We start from the raw sequence: 12552 nt of genomic DNA, 5'->3' as shown, positions 1-12552 counted from the left end.
CGTTCCATGGGTTGATTGTTCTCACTGGCAGAAAATTTCTCCTTATTTCCAGGGTTGAATCTCTCCATGTTCAGTTTCCATCCATTATTCCTTGTCTGGCCTTCAGGTGCTTTGGAAAATAGCTTGACCCCTTCCTCTCTGTGGCAGCCCCTCAAATATTGGAAGACCGCTATCCTGTCTCCCCTGGTCCTTCTCTTCCCTAGACTAGCCAGGCCCAGTTCCTGTAACCGTTCATGATATGTTTTAGTCTCCAGTCCCCTAATCATCCTGGTTGCTCTTTTCTGCACTTTTTCTAGAGCGTCAACATCTTTTTTATAGTGTGGTGACCAAAACTGGATGCAGTACTCTAGGTGTGGTCTTGCTAAGGCTTTATAGAGTGGTATTAGTATCTCACTTGATCTTGGTTGTATCCCTCTGTTAATGCAACTTAGGATTGCATTGGCTTTTTTGGCTGCTGCTGCACATTGTTGGCTCATGTAGCTGGTTGTCCACTAAGACTCCATGATCCCTCTCACAGTTACTACAATTAAGCCTGCTTTCACCCAGTGTATATGTGTGCTTTTGGTTGTTCTTGCCTGGCTGATTTAGGTCTGGCTGACCATTTAAACTGAGAAGATACAAGTAGGGTCAGCTTATTATTTAGATAAGCAATCAGCAGGAAATCACAGGGTTTTCCAGAATACAAGTTAGACTGAATTTGGATATCTGTTGCACAAAATACAGTTTCTCAACTTTATACAAAGGAGAAGATGTCCATAGTTCATGATTGCTACATAGAAGTAGTTCTCAACTTTACAGCCGCAATGGAGCCCAAAATTTAGGTTGCCAAATGAGACATTTGTTCAGTGAGTTTTGCCCCCTTTTATGACCTTTCTTGCCATAGTTGTTAAGCGAATCTCTGCAATTGTTAAGTTAGTAATACGGTTGTTAAGTGAACCTGGCTTCCCTCATTGACTTTGCTTGTCGGAAAAGGGGATCACATGACCTGCAGGGCATGGCAACCGTCATAAATATGAATCAATTGCCAAGCACCTGAATTTTGATCACGTGACCATGGGGATACTGCAATGGTCACAAGTGTGAAAAATGATCGTAAGTTACCTTTTTCAGTGATGTAACTTTGAACGGTTACTAAATGAACTGCTATTTCACAATCTGTAATATTTTAGATTTACATTTGCACAGCTAATTAATGCCTCATTATAGCAGCGTGTCTCACATTTCTATACGTTATTTAATCTTTGTTATGCTACTATTTTGTCTCATTTGATTTTACTGTGCTTTTGCAGTTTTTTTAAAAAAAATTGCTGGTAATTGACTGAATAAACCGTGTGTGTGTGTGTGTGTGTGTACGTAAAAGAAGAAACAGACATCCTGCGATCTCCGGAACTTAAAATTACATTTAATGTACTTACTTGTATATCATTAATCAATTTAGCCCTTGCACGCATAATAGGCCCTCTCAACGCATGCAAGGGCTAAATTGATTAATGATATATAAAGGCAAAGATCTCTGTAATGGTAGATTAAGAGAATGTCAGCAGAGGCTGACGAAAGCTTAGTAAGTACATTAAATGTAATTTTAAGTTCTGGAGATCACAGGATACCTGTTTCTTCTTTTACAAGTATACCTGGAACTTGTGTTTGTAATATACTGTACAAGATCACAGCACAAGACCAAGGATACCACAGCAATAAATCTCACAAGGTCATCACACAACCCATTACCCAAGTCGTTACAACACAGGAGGCTAATGGAAAAGAGATCAAAGCACAAACGACCCAGGAGATTACACAACGCAGGACCCAGGATACCACAACAAAAGATCTTGCAAGCCCATCACACGATGCGCGGCAATATAAATTAAATAAATAAATAAATAAAATTTATGGCCGGTTCAATGAACCGGCAAATCCCACATCCGGCTGGCCCCGCCCATGCCGCCGCTCCCAGGAGTCACCACACGGCCCGCTTTGGACCCCAGGTAAGTACAGGGCCCACGTGGAGCCTGGGGAGGCCATTTTAACCTTCCCGGAGGCTTGAGGAAAGCCTCGGGAGTCTGGGGAGGATGAAAATGTGGTGCAGGCCACGCCCACCCAGAGTGGTGCAGGCCACGCCCATCCAGCAACCTGGCAGAGAACCGGTTGCTAAAATTTTTGAAGCCCACCCCTGAAGGAAGTATAAAAGGTTCTCAGAGACCTTGCTTAACAAACTCACTAATAAGTAAATACTTTCCTTTTTGGCTTATTCAGTTTCCCAGATTCTGTTTATGGAACCTTTTGATGATAAATCTCAAGAATGAGACTCATGATGAATCATTCCTTCTCAGTTGGGAACTGCAACTGTTGTTAAGGATGCAGCTGACAAACATTTATCAGGAACAAATCCTGGCCTGGAACAGACCTTAGTCTGAATCAGTAAGGCCCCACTTTATGTCCTTAAGTTCTGTTTCTTACCATCTCACGATTTTGATCCTTGTTTCTTCTCTGCTTGAACCTCCCAACCAAAGGTGCTTTTTCCAAAAGGCAACTGGACTTCCTTGGCTATTTTTTTTTCCTTTGAAAACGTTTCACTTCTCATCCAAGAAGCTTCGTCAGTTCTAACTCAAAGGGAAATACCAAGAAAATCCAGCTGCCTTTTGGAAAAGTGCCTTGGAGAACCGTGGCCTGGGTGACTGAGAATCTCCATGGACATTCTCCGCCTGAAGTTTAAATGGAGATGTTTCTCCTTGTTTCTAGAATATTGCTGCTGAAAACTTGATGGATCTTTTGTTGGAATCTCTGGTGATCTCCTAGAAGATTAAAGATCACAACCAGTTTTGATCGCCACAATTGAGATTCTAGAAAGAGTGCAGAGAAGATCAAGGAAGATGCTGGAAGTTAAAATATAAATGAAGAATGGTTGTAGGAACTGGGTATGTCAGGTTTAACAAAAAGAAGGACTAGGGGAGATATAATAGCAATATTCCAGTTTAGAGGGGCTGCCACAAAGAAGAGGGGGTCAATCTATTCTCCAAAGCACCTGAAGGCAGGACAAGAAGCAATGGGTGGAAACTAATGAAGGAGAGAAGCAACCTAGAACTAAGGCAGTTGTCACCAACCAGTGGGCCTGGGACCACTAGTAGTTTGCAAGAAAAATTTGGTGGTCTGCAAAGAAATGTCTCCCCCAAAGCAATTAATCCAGGCTGCGCAGGAACACAAGGCTGCGTCACCCACCTGGCCCCCAGGAACACAAAGCTTGTGATGCTTGCATTGGGAACAACATGAGGTAGTGAGAGGAGGGGAGAAAGGGTGGAGGGGGAAACTTGCCCCACTTGCCCCATGCATCTGGCTTGGCCACCGGGCTGCTTCTTTCCGCTTCTATCTTCTTCTGCTTTTGGCTGCATGCAAGGAAAGCAGCAAAAGTCTTTCTTTCTCTCCCCAAAACTCTGCTACAAATGAGTCTTTGGGACCCTGCAAGGCATCCTGCTCCAAGAGGCTGCACCATTCTGGTGAAATTTGGGAAAGAGAAAGAAAGACTTCTGCTGCTTCTGCTGCTTTCCTTGCATGAAGCCAAAAGTCTCTCTCTCTCTCTCTCCCTCCCTCTCTCGCTCTCCCTGAGAATGGAGCTGGAAATGGTATCCTGCACTCCAAATAAAGAACAATCGATCGGTAGGAAAACGGAGGGGGGGGATTTTTCTGCATACTTTTTTGAGGATTTCCCCAAGGTCTCTGGTCCAAGGGATTTAAAATTATGAGTTTGGTGGTCTCTGAGGTCCAAAAGGTTGGCGACCTCTGAACTACGGAGAAATTTCCTGACAGCTAGAACAATTAATCAGTGGAACAATTTTCCTCCAGAAGTTGTGGGTGCTCGATCACCGGACGTTTTTAAGAAGAGATTGGACAACCAGTTGTCTGAAATGGTAGATAGTCTCCTGCGTGAGCAGGGGGTTGGACTAGAAGACCTCCGAGATCCCTTCCAAGTCTGTTATACTGTTATCTAAGCCCAATGATGGATACTTCTTCCAAGTTTCCTCCTCCACAGATTGGTCTCCGCTCAGGGGGGTCACCTTGGCTTCACACCATCCCAAACCTTCTCATCCTCTGGTTGACCCTTCACCAGGCGAAAATCAAAGGAAGGCTCCAATAGCAAGCAAGTCACTCATTCCAACATCATGTGCGAATAGCACCCTTGGCAAGAAGGAAAGCGGGACAAGGAGTTCTTTCATTCTTCGATTAGGATTGGAAACAGGACGACCGAGAGAGTCTGATTCACAACCATTTTTGTCTACCGTTGGTTACCCGGGGAAAGACTGCTCAGGATTTGTCAAGTTTGATCCCTGGTCTGAATGCCCTTCGTTGCAGAAGACATGGCTGTTTAAAAATAATTCTCCCCTGGGAAAGTTATTCTTACTCAGTCTGTCTGCATCAGCACGGGGTTCGCTTGCCAAAGAGTTTGCAAAGGACGCTGTTATCCTCACAGATTCTCCTTGGGAGATCTCCCAAAATCAAGGACAGCTTGCGCTTGGTAGAGAACCGTGTTCGTTTACATGTCCCCCTTAAGCTACCTTATCCTCATAACTGCTACGCCCTTTCTCTGGCTTACAATAGCAACAGCGATAGCACTTAGACTTGTATAGCGCTTCACAGGGCTTTACAAGCCTCTCTGAGCTGTTCACAGAGTCAGCCTATTGCCCCCAACACAATTTAGGTCCTCAGTTTGCCAACCCCAGAAGGATGGAAGGCTGAGTCAACCTTGAGCCGATCAGGATCGAACTCCTGGCAGTTGGCAGAATTAACTTGCAATAGTGCATTCTAACCACTGCACAAAGAATAGAATAGAATAGAATAGAATAGAATAGAATAGAATAGAATAGAATAGAATAGAATAGAATAGAATAGAATAGAATTAAGAATAGAATAGAGAATAGAACTTAGAATAGAATAGAATAGAATAGAATAGAATAGAATAGAATAGAATAGAATAGAATAGAATAGAATAGAATAGAATAGAATACTGGTAGAATAGAATACAATTAAGAATAGAATAGAGAATAGAACTAAGAATAGAATAGAATAGAATAGAATAGAATGGAATGGAATGGAATGGAATGGAATGGAACGGAACGGAACAGAATAGAATAGGCATACAGAAGAATAGAGTAGAATAGAATGGAATGGAACGGAACAGAACAGAACAGAACAGAACAGAGTTAGAGTTAGAGTTAGAGTTAGAGTTAGAGTTAGAGTTAGAATTAGAATTAGAATTAGAATTAGAATTAGAATTAGAATTAGAATTAATATAGTATAATATAGTACAGTATAGTAAAGTGATATAGTAATGTGATATAACATAACATAATATAACATGATATAATAATATAATACAATAATGTGATATGTAATATAATATAATATATATCTGTGATGGTGAACCTATGGCACGCATACCAGAAGTGGCATGCAGAGCCATTTCTGCCAGCACGCGAGCCATCACCCCAGATCAGGTCTACTGCGCATGTGCACGCACCTCCCGCCAGCCAGCTGATTGTCGGGTATCTGCCACACATGCGCAGGTGGTCATGGGGAGCGTGGGGAGGGTTCACGCACACATGCGCAGAGGAATGGGGGGGTCACGCACGCATTGCATTATGGGTGCAGGCATGCATGTGCGCACACTTTCGGCATGCAACGATGAAAAGATTAGCCATCACTGATATATATTATGTATTATAATAATAATATAATATAATATAGTAATGTAATGTAAAGTAATATAGTAATGTAATATGATATGATATGATACGATACGATGATGATATGATATGATATGATATGATATGATATGATATGATATGATATGATATGATATAACATACACTGGTACTTTGCCACTCAACAGTTTTGAAACTCATTGAATTTGGTACTTATGTTCTGACCCAAACCTTGTTCCAAGGAAACAAACACGAAACAGTGGGAACAGCAAAACCTTTTAATGATTCTTTACGAATTCTGTTCCTTCATGGTTAAAAGGCTGTTTCAAACTAATCGCCTCTGATAAGAACATGCCTTGCCAAGGTTCTGCAAGGCTGCCAAGAACACTAGATAAAGTTGCCAAGAAATATTTCAAACACAAAGAATCTCCAAATACCAACCAAGATACCCCGAATGTCCACCAGGCTTCAGTGCAAAAACTTCTTTGCTTCCTGCAAAGAACTCCGGTTTCTCAGCTGGCATGACCACTCAGCCACGCCCACCCAGTCACACCCACCCACCCAGTCATTAGGGCAGAGAACCCCTTGCTAAAAAATATGAAGCTCACACCTGCCTGTAGGTGAATATTGGGGTTCCTGCTGTCCTTCAGATTTGACCTTCAAAAAGTCCACTGGACCATCTCAGATACGTTCAAACATTGAGAAGAAGAGACTTTATAGAGAGTAACAAATTTTCTTTTTGGAAGCAAAACCACTAGCGCCTTCAGGGAGATTCCAAAATAATTGGATTAGGCTTTCATTTTGCAGAAACAAACAAACCAAGAATTTTAAAAAAGAACACAAATGAAAATTTTCTGCATGCAAAATATGTGCTGGATTACTATGGTACATATTTGTCGCAGAAATGGCATTTTGTTTGTATTTTCATTGATGGACTTTTGCAAATGTTTGAACTAATGGTCTTTTTTTTTTTTTGCAAACATTTCTTTCCAATGGCTGGCACCGGTGTTCTTTATCTTCATGAATACATGTTTCCATACGAATTGCATAATAATGCATATTTTTACACTGTTTTGTGGCAAAAACTGCATTTGCAAAAGGCAATGAATTTGGAATTTGGCTTGCTGAGAGGAAGTAAGATAGCTTTCGACTTATAACAGTTCATTTAATGTTTGTTTGAAGTTACAACATCACTGAAAAAAGTGCATTTTTCACACTTTGCAGCACCTCAGTATCCTCGTGGTCATGTGACCAAGGTTCGGATGCTTGGGCAACTGGTTCATACGTATGGCGATGGCAGTGTCTTGAGATCATGTGATCATGTGAAGTTCACGTGAAGTGTTAATACCACTTTATAAAGCCTTAGTAAGACCACACCTAGAGTACTGCATCCAGTTTTGGTCACCATACTATAAATAAGATGTAGAGACTCTAGAAAATTGTAGAGAAGAGGAACCAAGAGGATGAGGGGAATGGAGGCTAAAACATATGATGAACGGTTGCAGGAACTGGGCATGGCTAGTCTAGTGAAGAGAAGGAACAGGGAAGACATGATAGCGGTCTTCCAATATTTGAGGGGCTGCCACAGGGAGGAAGGGTTCAAGCTATTTTCCAAAGCACCTGAAGGCCAGACAAAGAATAATGGATGGAAACTGATCAAGGAGAGATTCAACCTACAAATAAGGAGGAATTTTCTGACAGGGAGAACAATCAACCAGTGGAACAGAAGTTGCCTTCGGAAGTTATGGGAGCTTCATCACTGGAGGCTTTCAAGAAGAGATTGGACTCCCATCTGTCAAAACTGATGTAGGGTCTCCTGCTTGGGCAAGGGTTGGACTAGATGACCTACAAGGTCCCTTCCAACTCTGTTATTCTGAATAATAATACAGGAGCAGGAGGAGGAGGAGGAAAAAAGGAGAAGAAGGAGGCGTGGAAGGAGAAGGAAAAGGAAAAAAAGCAAAAGGAGAGTGATCGGGAGAAGAAGGGGAAAGAGAAAAGCAGAATGAAAAAAGGAGAAGGAGAAAGGGAGGGGAAGAAGAAGGGGAAGGAGAAAAGCAAAAAGAGAAGGAGAAAACCAGAGGGAGAAGGACGGAGAAGGGGGTGGGGAAGAGGAAGGAGAAAATAAGGAGAAAAGGAGAAGAAGAAGGAACAGAAGGGGGAGAAGGAGAAAGAGAAGAAGAAAAGACAGAGAGAAGGAGAGGGAGAAGGACAAAGAAAAGGAGAAGGAGGAGTTAACATTAGTGGCCAGAGTTTAAAAGGGCAGACAAGGCCAACTTTGTGTGGGTTCAGAAGGAAAGAGATTGAAATCTACAGTATTTCATTAAGTGAATACAGCTCGGATAATAATGCCCAGGCATTTAATGACATATTTCATGTTTTTTTCCCCCTTCTTCCGCATTAAACCTTATAATTTGTTGGAATCTGTTGGAGAGGCGCATTCTAGATTTTGGCAGATCAGGAGGGATCCTTGGATACCCTCAACCAACCCCCTCCCAACCAGGCTGAATCATTCTTAGAAGTCCAGGCATCAAGGACTCTTACAGAAATTGGTTAATCCTTTTGAGCAATGACACGTAGTTCTCAACTTACAACTGCAACCGAGCCCCAAATTTATGTTGCTAAGGGAGACATTCCCCCCCCCCATTTTATGACTTTTCTTGCCTCCGTTGTTAAGTAAGTAACACAATTGTTAAGTGAATCTGGCTTCCCCATGGACTTTGTCTGCCAGAAGGTCGCAAAAGGGGATCACATGACCTCGGGACACTACAAAACCGTCATAAATATGAGTCAGGGGCCAAGCGCCTGAATTTTGACCCTGTGACCTTGGGGTTGCTGCAATGGTCGTAAGTGTTAAAAGTGATCATAAGTCACTTTTTTCAGTGCTGCTGTAACTTCAAATGGTCACTAAATGAAGTGTTATAAGTCAAGGATTACCTGTATTATTATTCCATTGAATCCCAATTGGTCATAAGTCACTTTTTCCAGCACCATTTTAGCTTCAAACCATCACTAAATGAACAATACAGGTAGTCCTCGATTTACAACTTCCAAACATCACTAAACGAAGAGTTGTAAGTCAAGGACTACCTGTAGTATTGTTCCGTTCAACCCCGACTGGATTTTTCTATTAGTTTTGCTTACTTGCAGAATGTTAATATGCACAAATGCTCTTCAAGCCACTCCGATGTGCTCCCTGCGCATTATATATAAAGTTAAAAGAAAATTATCCCGAATGGGACGTTTGTGTCGTCAGGAAAAACAAAATCTGTTTTTCTATCTTCGAAAACCCATCGTCAAACTTCTCTACAAGAGAAACATTTTTTGTGTGTGTGTTTTTGATTAAAAGCAGCTCTAGGCCTCCAGTCCAAACATTTAATGAGGCTGACCACAAAAGTACACCTCAGACATTTGCAGCCAGAGAAATCATCCTGAGGTAAAACAGGGAATCAATAAGAAATAATTATGTTTGTTTATTCTCTTCTTTATTTATTTTTTTGTTTATCAGCAGAAGGAAGGTTGATTATTATTATTTTTCCCCTTGCAACATTAGCTCCAGGGATTTCATAGAAGGCACCACGGAATTCTTTGCTGATTTTTCACGTTGTTTGAATTAGGAATACTGGCAAGAGGCTGGTATGAATTGCAAATGAAAATAAAATGATGGCAGATGGCTGTTCTCCAGCTTGTGTGTGGAGACCCTTTGTATCCTTTGTGTATGTAATACACACCTAAACAAAAATAACCCCCCAAAAAGCAGGTGGAGCTTCCATTACAGTGTTGTGCAGTGATGGGAATCAGCCAGTTCGCACCGGTTCAAGAGAACCGGTTGCTAACTTTCTGTCATGCCCCTGTTAGAATCTGATTCCAAGGGAGAGGTGGAACAGCTGACAGGGTGTGGGAGTATGACTCTGGTGGCTGTGGAGGAAACTGGAGAAGGGCACAGTCAGAGCAAGACCCAGGCTCACCCCCTCTTCATCCTAGGGCACACAGGGAGGAACGGATAAGGGAGCAATGTGGGTTACAGGGGAGAAAAAGGCCCTGATTCCCTTAATTAGTTGCAGCTGGGAAAACAGGGTAAAGAGGGTGCTTGCACACAGCTACTTGCTGGAAACAAAGCATGAATTATTTTTGTTTGTCAAGTCTTATCTGAGTTCTGGCATCCTCCCAACTGTATGTGTTTCATTATATTTTGAAGTCTGCAATTCCTTATCCTGCCCTATCTCATTAATTGCTGCAGCTGTGGTTTGTGTTGGTTTTTATTTGTAGTTTATATGTACTGTGGTTTTGGACAGAATTTCTTCCCTTTAAAAACTGTTCTTGGGAAAGTTTTTTCTCCAGCCGATGATAACTGGACATTGGGGGCCAAGTTGGAGGTATTAAAGGGACTTTACCTATTTTTGTGACTTTTTGCTTTTGTGCCATGCCCCGGATCATCACACTTTCTGGGCTAGTTTGGTGAACTGGTTGTTGGAAGAAATCATTAGGGCAGAGAACCAGTTGTTAAATTATTTGAATCCCACCACTGGTGTTGTGGCTGCCATCTTGACTTTTAGGCACTGCGCCGAGCCCTCTGTTTGGCATTGCACAAAGGGAGTCCTCAAGTAACAAACACAACTGAACTCCAAATTTCTGTTTAGGACAGCTGTTAGGCAGGAGTTTTTGCCCCATTTTACGTCCTTTGCATGCCACCGGTGCTAAGTGAATTGCCACAGCTATTTAAATTAGTCACAGTTATTAAGTGAATCTGGCTTCCCCATTGACTTTGCTCATTGGAAGTTCGCTGAAAGGAATCACATGACCTTGGGACACTGCAACCGTCATAAATACAAGTCAGTTGCCAAGCATCTGAATTTTGATGATGTGACCAGGGGAATGTTTGTAAGTGTGAAAAACAACACTTTGCAATAGCACTTAGACTTATATACTGCTCCACAGTGCTTTTATAGCCCTCTCTAAGCGGTTTATAGAGTCAGTCTCTTTCCCCTAACAATCTGGGTCCTCATTTTATCCACTTTGGAAGGATGGAAGGCTGAGTCAACCTTGAACCTTGAACTCCTGGCAGTTGGCAGAATTAGCCTGCAATGCTGCGTTCTAACCACTCCATCACTAGGAAGGAGAATGAGAAAGGGAATTACGAGAGGGAGGGAGGGAGGGAGAGAGGGAGGAAAGAAGGAAGAAAAGAAGGAAGGAAGGAAGGAAGGAAGGAAGGAAGGAAGGAAGGAAGGAAGGAAGGGTAATAGCACTTACACTTATATACCACTTCACAGTGTTTTACAGCCCTCTCTAAGCAGTTTACAGAGTCAGCCTCTTGCCCCCAACAATCTGGGTCCTCATTTTACCCACCTCAGAAGGATGGAAGTCTGAGTCAACCTTGAGCCTGGTGGGATTTGAACTGCCAAATTGCAGGCAGCTGGCAGACAGCAGAAGCAGCCTGCAGTACTGCACTCTAACCACTGTGCCACCGTGTCTCATAAAATGTTCATAAGTCACTTTTTTCAGTGCCATTGTAACTTCGAACGATCACTAAATGTACTATTGTAAGTCAAGAACTATCTGTACATTTGAACAGCAGCCAATCTCTTAGACCATGGATTCATTCAATTTTTTTTTTAATCTACATGGTAGTCCTCAACTCAACGCTGGCTGCTTAATGACAATTCAAAGTTACAGCACATCCCTGGTTATAACCTGGTTATAAGTAAAGAAACTTTACTGCTATCTTTGCTAATTTACTTGTGCAAATAATTATAGATTCAATGAAAGCCAAACAACGCTGCATATTAAATACCGTCCTTAAAACCGGACCTCCAGGTGGAAACCAGCGTAAATATATATTTTATAATCGCTATCGGTGCCGGTATTATTGTGGCAGGATGAATGCTTAATGGTGTACATTCCTTTTCAGGATTTAGAACCGGCTGCTCAGCAGGGAACCAGCTTAGAAAACCCAGTATTTGGGTAGCCGTAGTGAAACCGGCAATTTCCATCCTCCTGACCTGTGGAAAAAGGAGTGGAAAAGAGAATTGCCAGTCACATAATCCCATTATGCGAATGTCTATTGTGGCCACACTTGGAATACTATATATATATATATTTCTGGTTGCCATGCCTTTGAAAGACAGGACTGTAATGCTGTAAAAAGGAGGAAAAAATAGGCAGAATATATAGGACTCTCCTTTGATCCCTTATCATTGCTACACAACATACACACACACACATACATACATAAATACATACACAGACGTGCATATTCCTGCAGTCACAGGAGGAAGGAGGAAGGAGGAGGAGGAGGAGGAAGAGGGAGGAGCAGGAGGAGGAAGAGGAAGAGGAGGAAGAGGAGAAAGATAAGAAGGAGAAGGAGGAGGAAGAGGAGGAGGAGAAGGAGGAGGAGGAGGAAGAGGAGGAGGAGGAGGAGGAGGAGGAAGAGGGAGGAGCAGGAGGAGGAGGAGGAAGAGGAGAAAGATAAGAAGGAGAAGGAGGAGGAGGAGGAAGAGGAGGAGGAAGAAGGAGAAGGAGGAAGGAGGAGGAGGAGGAAGAGGAGAAAGATAAGAAGGAGAAGGAGGAGGAGGAAGAAGAGGACGAAGAAAAGGAGGAGGAATAATCTAGAGCAGTGGCCCCCAACCTTTTTTGTACCACGGCCTGGTACCGGCATCACAAAATGATCCACGGACCGGTACCGGCATCAGCACGCACGACCAAGGCAAGGCGAGCCGAGCGACCGGCTAGCCAGCCGTCCCCCGCTTCTCCCTGCCACCTTCAACTCCTCCTTTGTACCTTCTCGCGGTCGATGGGCTTTTCGGGCTCTTTCTTAATCTCCTCCTGAGTAACACGAGACTCCACCGCCATCGGGACGGCTCTT

This window comes from Notechis scutatus, chromosome 4, assembly GCF_049901735.1.
Source record: "Notechis scutatus isolate UNSWTSFEM ecotype Mainland chromosome 4, rNotScu1.2, whole genome shotgun sequence".
Lineage (NCBI taxonomy): Eukaryota > Metazoa > Chordata > Lepidosauria > Squamata > Elapidae > Notechis > Notechis scutatus.
Note: the sequence above shows the minus strand (reverse complement) of the source record.